General features: G+C 47.1%; 2 long non-coding RNA genes across 5 annotated transcripts in view; one reads left to right on the plus strand and one right to left on the minus strand.

Annotated features, from left to right (window-relative positions):
• LOC109547888 (uncharacterized) overlaps window positions 1-2,795 on the minus strand; it is an 89,684-nt gene extending 86,889 nt beyond the window's left edge. For 3 of the 4 annotated variants that reach the window (XR_002173859.3, XR_002173857.3, XR_002173860.3), the window contains exons 1-2: window positions 2,679-2,795; window positions 1,337-1,524 (exon numbers count right to left, since the gene is read on the minus strand). This is a non-coding gene — a long non-coding RNA (uncharacterized lncRNA). Of the gene's footprint in view, window positions 1-1,336; window positions 1,525-1,874; window positions 2,226-2,678 lie in introns of those variants that run through there. The other variant, XR_012333072.1, reaches the window with a different exon arrangement.
• Window positions 2,384-9,434, plus strand: LOC109547889 (uncharacterized). The gene is made up of 4 exons (XR_002173863.3): window positions 2,384-2,565; window positions 3,042-3,273; window positions 3,934-4,112; window positions 7,304-9,434. It is a non-coding gene; the product is annotated as an uncharacterized lncRNA (long non-coding RNA).
• The last annotated feature ends 666 nt before the right edge of the window (window positions 9,435-10,100 follow it).

A 10,100-nucleotide genomic window follows, 5' to 3' on the forward strand; every position in this document is an offset into this window, starting at 1 on the left:
CAGGATAGCTTCACAGAGGCCTGGACCCTCCAGAAGGGGACAGGGAATGCAGCTAAGAGATCCTGGACTCCAAAGGAGGGGCACAGAAGTGCTGAGAGACTTGGGAGCCTGGAAGAGATATAGGGTCAGGACAATGGGGTCTCAAAAAAGCTGGAGGCAAGACTCACCAACCTCAGCAGCGAAGCCTGTGTACAGCGATCAAAACCCAGGTGGCTCTAGCCCACTAGAGGGACTAGACTTCAAGGGATACCGCAAAGACAGAATGACAGCTTGGGGTCTGGGCCACCCTTCCTCATTGCTATTATGTAATTTGAGGTTCCCTCTGAGCCAAAATGTCACTGGGGAAGAACAGAATGGAAGCAGGCACATCCCCTGAAAGATGGAATACTCACACCAAAGAAACATAGTAAACTTAGCGGAGACTGGGGCTTAGGAGAGAGGAATTTAGGAAAGAGTGAGGTGAGAGTCTAGGCACAGAACTGTCAAGTCATGGAAAAGTTCCCCATGTCACATGTCCCCCGGAGTTGTCTCTGTTTTTCTGCTTTGTCCCTTGGAGTGACTGGTCACAGCAAGCCTGGTGGCCAACTGGCCTGGACGTAGTTGGAATGGGACTCTCATCACTGCTGCTCATATTATTTTGGCTTTTTTCCTCATTTTATTCGTTTGGCAGATTGGGGGTCAAAAATACTTTGGGGAGTAGTAAGAAATAAAGTTTAAAAGCTAATTAATTTGAAACCATGGTTGTGAGAGTTTGTCTTTGCTGAATATTTCTGGATATAATCAAACAACTCAGGATAAAGCAGAAGGGACAGGCTCCTTCTCTCGGTGCCCATGGAGTTCTTCCCTAAAACACGAAGTTTCTCTTCTAGTTATGTTCTGGGGTACCCTCACCAAATTTTTCATTAATGTGTGTAATCTGTGTGTGTGCATTCCTCAAGACCCAGTGGAACCTGAGTGATGAGAACAACGCAGAAACCAGTATACTGAACAAGTCATAAGGAACAGACCCCTCAGGCGGTGCAGCAGACACCAAGGTTTTCTCCCCACTCGCATTCCAACCCTCTTCTTGGTCCCTTCAGTCCTGACTTTGTTCAGGAATCAAGCGTACGTGTGCTTCAGGGAACTCTGGTCCCTAGCTAAATCAATCCCTATAGTCCCAGGCCTCTTGCCAGTGATTAGTGTAGTGATGGACTAAATTCTTCCCAAGAATACAGAAAGCAATAGCTGCTGAGTAGGTCCTGGGAGAGCTTGGGAAGGGCATCTATTCATTTGCCAGGGCTGGTGTAACAAATTACCACAGACTGGGTGGCTTAAGTAACAAAATATATTGTCTCACAGTTCTGGAGGCTGGAAGTCTGAAATCAAGATGTCAGCAGGTCTGGTTCCTTCCTGGGGCTGTGAGGGACAATCTGTTCCCGGCTTCTCTCCTTGGCTTGTAGATGGCCGTCTTCATGTTCACATGGCTTTCTCCCTGTGTCTTCACGTTGTCTTCCCTCTGTGTGTTTCTCTGTGTCCAGATGTTCCCTTTTTATAGGAGAAGACATAGAGATAACAGAGAGGGAGGCCATGTGAAGCCGAGCCAGAGTGGAGTGTTGCAGCTACAAGTCAAAGAATGCCAAAGACTGCAGTAAACCCAGAAGGCAGGAGAAAGGCACGGAACAGATTCCCCCCTCAGAGCCTCCAGAAGGAAGCAACTCTGCTCATACCTTGTTTCAGTTCTGGCCACCAGAACAGTGACAGAAGACATTTCTGTGTTTTAAACCACCCAGTCTGTAGTAATTTGTTATGCCAGCCCTATCGCACAACCTGTGTGGCCAAAAGCACTGCATTCACACAAACAGAAGCTCCTCTGAATTGGCTGAAAACTGTCATACCTGCGATAAAATCGCCAAAAAGTAAGCTGAACGCTGACTCTCAGCAGACATGCAGGAGTCACCAGGAAAGCCAGCTCCTGCACAACCAGGCTCAGCCACCCACAGCAGGATCGACGTGCTGGGTGCAGAGCCTGCTGTAGCAGTGATGACTGCTGTCCCTGGGACCTGGGGAAAGGAGCCCAAGTCTCACAGAAGGGGAAAGTGGACAGAAAGCACTAAAGTGGCCAGAGGAGACCAAGAACAGAAACTAGCCCTGGCTAGTTAGCTGACAACATCACACTTTAGGACAATGGGGCTAGGAAGCTGCCACAGGTTCTGCTACCCCTGGACACTTAACACTGCACTGTTGTCCCAGTAAATAATTTCTCATTGGTCCCTTCATCTTTGAATTATTGCACAAGAGTTAAAGCCGCAGGTGGCAGCATCTGACTGGCTGAGCCCAGGTCCCGAGATGCCCATGCTAACTCCTGAGGGATGGAGAGAGAGAGAGGTTACCTGTCGGCTCCCGGTTCTGTCGTGGGAGGGAGGCCTTTTCCCACCCAGCCTTATGCAGTGGAAGACTCACCCAACATAGAAATAAAGTTTGGATGCTGAGTGGGCAAAGGAACTAACAAGCAGCCCCCACAGTGAAACTACGCAATGGAAGCATCAGAAATAAAACCGAGTAGGAGCTGGAACCAGAAATGCGGAGGTCTGCTTCTCAGCTGAAATGGTCTGGGAAATGAAGGGAAACTTCATTGATTTAGATAGGAATGACTGTAAATTTGTTTCCATTTCACTGGGCAAGGGCGGACTGAACAATACCTTGTAGGGAGCACTTGAATGAAAAACTTCAGGTTTGGCAACGCTCCCGAGGCCCCGGACAGCACACGCAGCTCTCAGAACTCGCGCGGCCGGGAAAGGGGCAGGCAGCGGTGCGCATGCGTACCGCGGGGCGTGGACTCGGAGTCCCCCTGCTGGCGCGGATTTTCTCCAACTTCCCTTTCGCTGAGCCTTCAGTGCGCAGGGCTCACAGTGCCCAGCAGCCTGGGGATTAGTAAAAGTGGGCCCAGCTGCAAAGTCTAGTGTGGGTTCCCCAAATAAGAGTGGAGAAGGGGTGGTTAATCAAGAACGCAGTTCTTGGTGGGTCGGGATGGGGACTGGAAGCTGGGTGTTTTTTCATTTCAGGATGCAGAAGACACCTCAGGGCTGAAGCAGAGAATTTCTGTGGTCCTGAGACTGGGTGCAGAGCTGACACTGTGGCTCTCAGGAGTCTGCCCCTTACCCCGATGGCCAGGACAGGGGACAGATGCCTGCTAGACGCTGTGGCCCTGCAGGGCCCTTCCTGGCCCATCTTCTTCCTCCCCCTTTCTCACGCTCCTCCAGCATCTGTCAGCAGAAGAGAGGCTGTTCTCAGCAGGTCTGTTCTCGCCACTTGTGTGACTCATGGCTTTTTGGCCACGTCTTCTCTCTTGCCCAAGACTTGTATATACGTGTAGCCTGGATCAGCTGAGTTTTATCACTGCTTCCTAGATTTCCCCTGCTTCCCTTCTCCAGCTTGAAAGCCCAGAACTTCCTCCCACCTGCTGCCAGGTGTCACGTTAGGGCTTCCTGTGTCTGTGCCACACATCTCGGAGACATACACAGGATGATACGGAACAAGTTTAGATTGTTGCCTGGGGACTAATTCACTGCTAAGCAATGTCAATAAGTCCCTTTGGGGTTGCTGTGAACAGGCCTCCTTGGCTGCGGGTACCATCTAGGGATCACTGGTTAGAGAACAGTGCTTCTGTGGCCACGGTCCCTGGGTCTGACACCCTCATTTATGGGGACAAGCCCAGCCCCAACCAGCCTTCTTAGAAATACAGTTTGGCTGTGAGTTAAAAGAAAAAAAAAAAATCTAGGCCTAATTAAATCCACAAATCTTAAGTGTACAGGAGAGTTTTTATGAATTTATGTCCCTGTGTAACTGCCACCCAGCTCCAGATACACATGTGATTGGACTTGAGAGGGTGAGTCAGAGCCAATTCCCCATTGGGTGATGGGGCAGCCTAAGGCAGTGGTTCTTAAACTTTAACAGAATCACCTGGAAGACTTGTTATAACACGGATTGCTGGGCCCCACCCCAGAGTTTCTGATTCAGCAGGTGTGAGATGGGCCGAGAATCTGCACGTCTAACAAGTTCCCAGAAGATGCTGATGCCGTTCTTCAAGGCCACACTTAGAGAACACCACCCCAAGCCAGGATCAAGGATTGCCAGTAAGTGTTAGTTAAGCATACAAAGAAGGAAAGTCCATTAGCAGAATAATTTTGATTAAAATGAATCAGCCAGGTGCTTAGCAGGTGGTTTTTAAATTCTGGCATTCAGTTGTCTGGCCCAGAACACTTTGATCCAATCTTTGTTTCCAGCAAAGGGGTCACCAAAGTTATAAGCATAGATTGCATCAGCACATTACCTCTTGAGACTACTTACCAGGGAATTAATCAGTCCAAAGAGCTCAAAGGATCGTATGCTTTTTCTTTTTTTTAAATTTATTTTATTTATTTATTTTTGGCTGCATTGGGTCTTTGTTGCTGCACACAGGCTTTCTCTAGTTGCAGCGAGCAGGGGCTATTCTTCTTTGTGGTGCGGAGGCTTCTCATTGTGGTGGTTTCTCTTGTTGTGGAGCACAGGCTCTAGGCACGTGGGCTTCAGTAGTAGTGGCATGTGGGCTCAGTAGCTGTGGCTAACGGGCTGTAGAGTGCAGGCTTAGTAGTGGTGGTGCACGAGTTAGTTGCTCAACGGCATGTGGGATCTTCCCAGATCAGGGCTCGAACCCGTGTCCCCTGCATTGGCAGGCAGATTCTTAACCACTGCACCACAAGGGAAGCCCGGATCATATGCTTTTAAAATCTAGAAGACTCACTATACCCTTTTACAGTCAGAGAAGGGGTATTGACAAATTGCTCTGAGATCCTTAGAAGGAGATTAACCAGTCAGTACCTACTGTTAGGGCATTTAAAACATTTTTTAAAGGAGCACTGTGGCATAATAAGAAATATATATCAATATTTGGTCTTCGTCTCCATTTCCTGACACACAGTTCCTAAAACCCTTGGAAACTCTGGAGAGGGATAAGTATCTTTTGTATGCCCATGAGATGACTGGTACCTGGAGCCCCCTAGATGGCTTCTGGATGGAACTCCAAGGCACGAGGAGAGGGTTGGAACTTTTAGTTCCACCAACCTCCCCTCCCATGACTGGAGAGGGGCTGGAGATGGAATTCATTCACCAGTGGCCAGTGATTTCACCAATCATGCCTACATAGTTAAACTTCCATAAAAACCCCTAAACCAGGGGTTTGGAGAGCTTCTTGGTTGATGAGAACATTGAGGTGCTGGGAGGGTGACCTAAAGAGAAGGCATGGAAGCTCTGTGCAAGATCTTGCCCTATGCGTCTCTTCCATTCAGCTGTTCTTGAGTTGTATCCTTATAATAAACCAATAATAGTAAGTAAAGTGCTTTCCTGAGCTCTGTGAGCCATTCTGCCAGATTATTGAACCTGAGGAGGGGGTATCATGAGAATCCCCTATTAATAGCCAGATGGTTAGTCAAAAGTACAGGTGACAGATAGTCTGGGATTTTGCCTGGGCAGTCCTATAGGGTCTGCATGCTAACTCTGAATAGTTAGGGTCAGAACTGAATTGAATTGTAGGACACCCAGTTGGTGTCTGGAAAGCAGAAGAATAGATTGGTGTAGAGAAACATCCAACACATCTGGTGTCAGAACTGTTGTGATTAGGCTTCCCTGGTGGCACAGTGGTTAAGAATACACCTGCCAGTGCGGGGGACATGGGATCGAGCCCTGGTCTGGGAAGATCCCACATGCCGCAGAGAAACTAAGCCCGTGCGCCACAACTACTGAGCGTGAGCTCTAGAGCCCATGAGCCATAACTCCTGAGGCCTGCACGCCTAGAGCCCGTGCTTTGCAACGGGGGAGGCCACCGCAATGAGAAGCCCTCACGCCACAACGAGGAGTAGCCCCCGCTCACTGCAGCTGGAGAAAGCCCACACACAGCAACGAGGACCCAACGCAGCCAAAAATAAATAACTTAAAAAAATATTTGAAAAAAAGTGTGATTAAGGACAGCTCAAGCACATTTAATAAATGTGACACCAACCACCTAAAATGCACATTTCTTTGTTTTCATTATCATTTTTCTGAACCTAGAAAGTTTTTCAGGACTTTCCATATGTTCCAGATTTTTAAACAATGATTATATATTGCTTTTATAATCAGAAAAAAACAAACCCCTGTCAACAAAAATTCAATTAACTATAAAGAAGAAAAAAGGGAATTTTGTTCAAGCCAAACTGAGAATTATAACTTGGAAAACATTCTCAGAAATCTCTGAAAACTGTTCCACCTGTTAGAAGTCAAAGGCATAGTCATATACATTTTTGAGACAAAGGATCGTACATCAAAATGACACACTGATACCTTACATAAAGGTCACCAAGGGTACATAGTCCAGGTAAGCTTGTGAAAAGTGAGCAGCAAGTCACCATGACCCCCTACAGAGCTGGGAAAGAACACTATTCTTTTAAGAAGTTACACTGCTAGCCTCACAACAAAGAACAAAAACTGATCTTTATGGTTGAGCAGACTCTCCCATCTTTGAGGAGCTCTGGTTAATGAGTAAGGCAGATGCACACGGCACATTACGGAGAGAGGAGGCCCAAACAAACACACAGAGAGAATTTTATGTTTAATTTTTTTCTTGTCCTGCCTTAAAATATAAATTTCATTTCATCACCCCCAGATAAAAAATTTCCAGGGAAAGCAACAATAGAGATCCCAGGAGTTTAAATGATTCGCCGACTGACACCTCTTGCTGCCTCTATTTGGATAAACAGCTGTATTTAAGAATTTCTGTGTTACAAGACATTTACTTTTCTTCCTACAAACACATATATATGAAAGTGTCCACGGGCTGTTTCTCAGTGCTATTTGAATCTACGATGTAGAAGAAATAGGTTTTTAAACAATAGTCGTTTTTTAAAATACACCTTTACTGGAGTATAATTGCTTTACAATGGTGTGTTAGTTTCTGCTGTATAACACAGTGAATCAGCTATATGTGTACATACATCCCTATATCCCCTCCCTCTTGAGCCTCCCTCCCACCCTCCCTATCCCACCCCTCTAGGTGGTCACAAAGCACCGAGTTGATTAGTCTTTTAATATACTATCTTTCTATAGATTTTTCTTTTTGAAAAAGCAGCATGGAGGTAGAGCAGTGTTTAGATATAGAATGAAAGTTTTTTTTAAAGAAAAAGTAAACCACCGCTTTCACTGTGGAGTAATTCTGGTCCCCCTGATTCATTTTAATCCCGTGTTTACTTAGTGTGGGCTCTGCTTCAGCCAGTAGCTGTTCTGTGAGCAAGCCTTCTGGCAACTTTTTCTTTAGAAAGAAATGCACTTGCAGACAGGATCTGCACAATCAACCCTGTCTTCCAGGCCTCCAGGGCTGAAAAGGAAGTGACCAAAGTGAGAAACTACACTCAGATGGATTCGCAAGTCCTCACCTTAACATCACACTGGGGCGGGGCTTCCTCTGGGTCCTTCTGAGGCTGTGGCCACAAGCGTCAGCGGCGGGGAAAGCAGACTCCTTGCTAACCACACGTCATGGTCCTGAAGACAGGACCAGCTGGGGGCAATCTGCCGTGGGGGGCAGGCGTGGCTCTTCCCACTCCCATTAGGGCAAATGGCAACCAATGTATGCAGCTGCTTCTACTTTTCCAAAATCGCAACTCATCGGTCGAGTGTTTGATCTCCTTTAAATCTAAAAAATAAACTTAAAAAAAAGGCATGTTTTTTCAGAATGTGAAATGAAATAGCGTAGTTATGGATGACCCATCCCTCCTTGGGTTCTTTGTTAATATGTCCCTAAACTCATGTTCGCCCGGCTCCTCTCAGGGGCAGGGGCTTGTAGCTTTGCAAGGCGGCGCTCTCCATCACTAGACAGCTCTCCTGGGTAAAGAGCGTGTACTCACTCTGAGCTGGGGTCTGCCACCGGTGCCTTCCCCAGCCCCCCAGGCTTTCGGAGCACGCCGGATGCAGTCCCATCCCTCCCAACCCTCCGCCACAGGACAGCACTTCAAGTCTCTGTTATTTCATTTTCTCTGAGTCTCCTGTTTTTCAGAGCAAGCATTTTGAAGGCTCTCAACTGTCCTTCAAATTCTCGGGTTGCTACGTGCCTCACTTCGGGCTCGCTCTCCACCAGACGCTCTCCAGCCTGTTCAAGTGCTGAATCTGTACTCCTACTTGAACGCTGAATGAAGACCCAAACATTGTACTTCCTTAATTGACATTGCTGATAGCAAGGCTGTCTAATCTTTGAAAGTTTTATGACAGCCTTGCCTTTCTTCTAGCTCAAAATGAGCTTGTGGTCAGCTAACCCCATGCCACTCCCCAAACTCAGGGTCTGTATTATATGAACTTCTGTTAAATCACCTGTGTTTAATTATTTGAGCCAGAGTAAGGGACTTTCTATATGCCTGGTTAAATAGTTAAAAACGGATTCTCAGGGAAAGTAGCCATTTCATCTAAGATTCCAACTAGTAACTGAGGTGTTAGCATATTATTCCTTGAGAGCACATCAACATCTTTTTCATTCCTGACTGTATCATTCAAAAGACTGTCAGCATCAAAACAAAACAAAAATGTTTTAGAACACTTGCATGTATCAGGCATTGTTTAAACGCTTTTTGTAAATTAACTAATTCAATCCTCATAACCACTTTATGAGATAGGTTCTATTATCATCCACGTTTTATGGATGAAAAAGCTGAGACACAGAGAAATTAATAACTTGCCCAAGGTCACAGAGTTGATACGTGGCAGAGCTGGGATTCACATTCAGGCAGTCTGGCTTCAGGAGAGGTGTGCTTAACCCCTGTGCTGTGCAAAGAAACATTTCCACTTTTCTGTCATCTGCAGATTTATAAAAATGTCTTGGATTTTAAGAATGTAGTAATTTATTTACTCAGCACTTGCTGACTCCCAGGCTTCATGCTTGGCACTTGATACGCATACACAGAACAGACAAAGGGGAGGTTGGGCACAGGGTGATTTCAGTCATAAGTGACAGAAAGCTGGCTCAGGCCAGCCAAAAAGGAGGGTCTATTGGCTCATAAATCCAAAGTGTAAGAGGAGTAGATCTTGGTTTACAGGTGATAGAATCTAGAGGCAAAGTGGTTAGAGGATGGGTAGGATTTGTTCCCAATAGAAGATGAGAGGCAGCCAACCAGGCAGAAGTAAACAAGAGCCACCTGTAGCAGATGGAGGTCTTTGGTTACAAGCAACAGAGGCCTATTCTAGCTACCTCAAAGGCAAAGGAAGTCTTAGAAGGCATGGGGTAGCTTTTAGATCTGTTCTTTTTTTTTTAAATTAATTAATTAATTTATTTATGGCTGTGCCGGGTCTTCATTTCTGTGCGAGGGCTCTCTCCAGCCGTGGCAAGCGGGGGGCCACCCCCCATCGCGGTGCACGGGCCTCTCCCGTTGCGGAGCACAGGCTCCGGACGCGCAGGCCCAGCAATTGTGGCTCACAGGCCCAGCCACTCCGCGGCACGTGGGATCCTCCCAGACCAGGGCCCCGAACCCGCGCCCCCTGCATCGGCAGGCAGACTCTCTCAACCACTGCACCACCAGGGAAGCCCCTGGGGTAGCTTTTAAAATTATAAAATCAACTGAAGATCCAGGCTGACCACGAACAAGAACTAGGGCAGCTCGAGGGATCCCAGTAGCATGAGATTAACTGACACGCATCTTCCCTAGATGAATCTGCACCAATCTTTTTTTTTCCCTTCATGTCTCTCCACCCAAGATTAATGAGATTAATGAGATACCTCTGCACACCAATGGCTAAAATTGAAGATTGTACCACGTGTTGATAAGCATGTGGAGGGATAGGAACTCTCATACATTATTAGTGGGAGTGTAAGATTGCACAACCACTTTGCAAAAGAGCTTGTTTTTTTTTGTTTTGTTTTGTTTTTGCGGTACGCGGGCCTCTCACTGCTGTGGCCTCTCAGGTTGCGGAGCACAGGCTCCGGACGCGCAGGCTCAGCGGCCATGGCTCACGGGTGCAGCCGCTCCGCTGCATGATGGGATCTTCCCGGACCGGGGCACGAACCCGTCTCCCCTGCATCGACAGGCGGACTCCCAACCACTGCACCACCAGGGAAGCCCTAATTCTTTTTA

The sequence above is a fragment of the Tursiops truncatus genome, chromosome 7 (genome assembly GCF_011762595.2).
Source record: "Tursiops truncatus isolate mTurTru1 chromosome 7, mTurTru1.mat.Y, whole genome shotgun sequence".
Classification (NCBI taxonomy): domain Eukaryota; kingdom Metazoa; phylum Chordata; class Mammalia; order Artiodactyla; family Delphinidae; genus Tursiops; species Tursiops truncatus.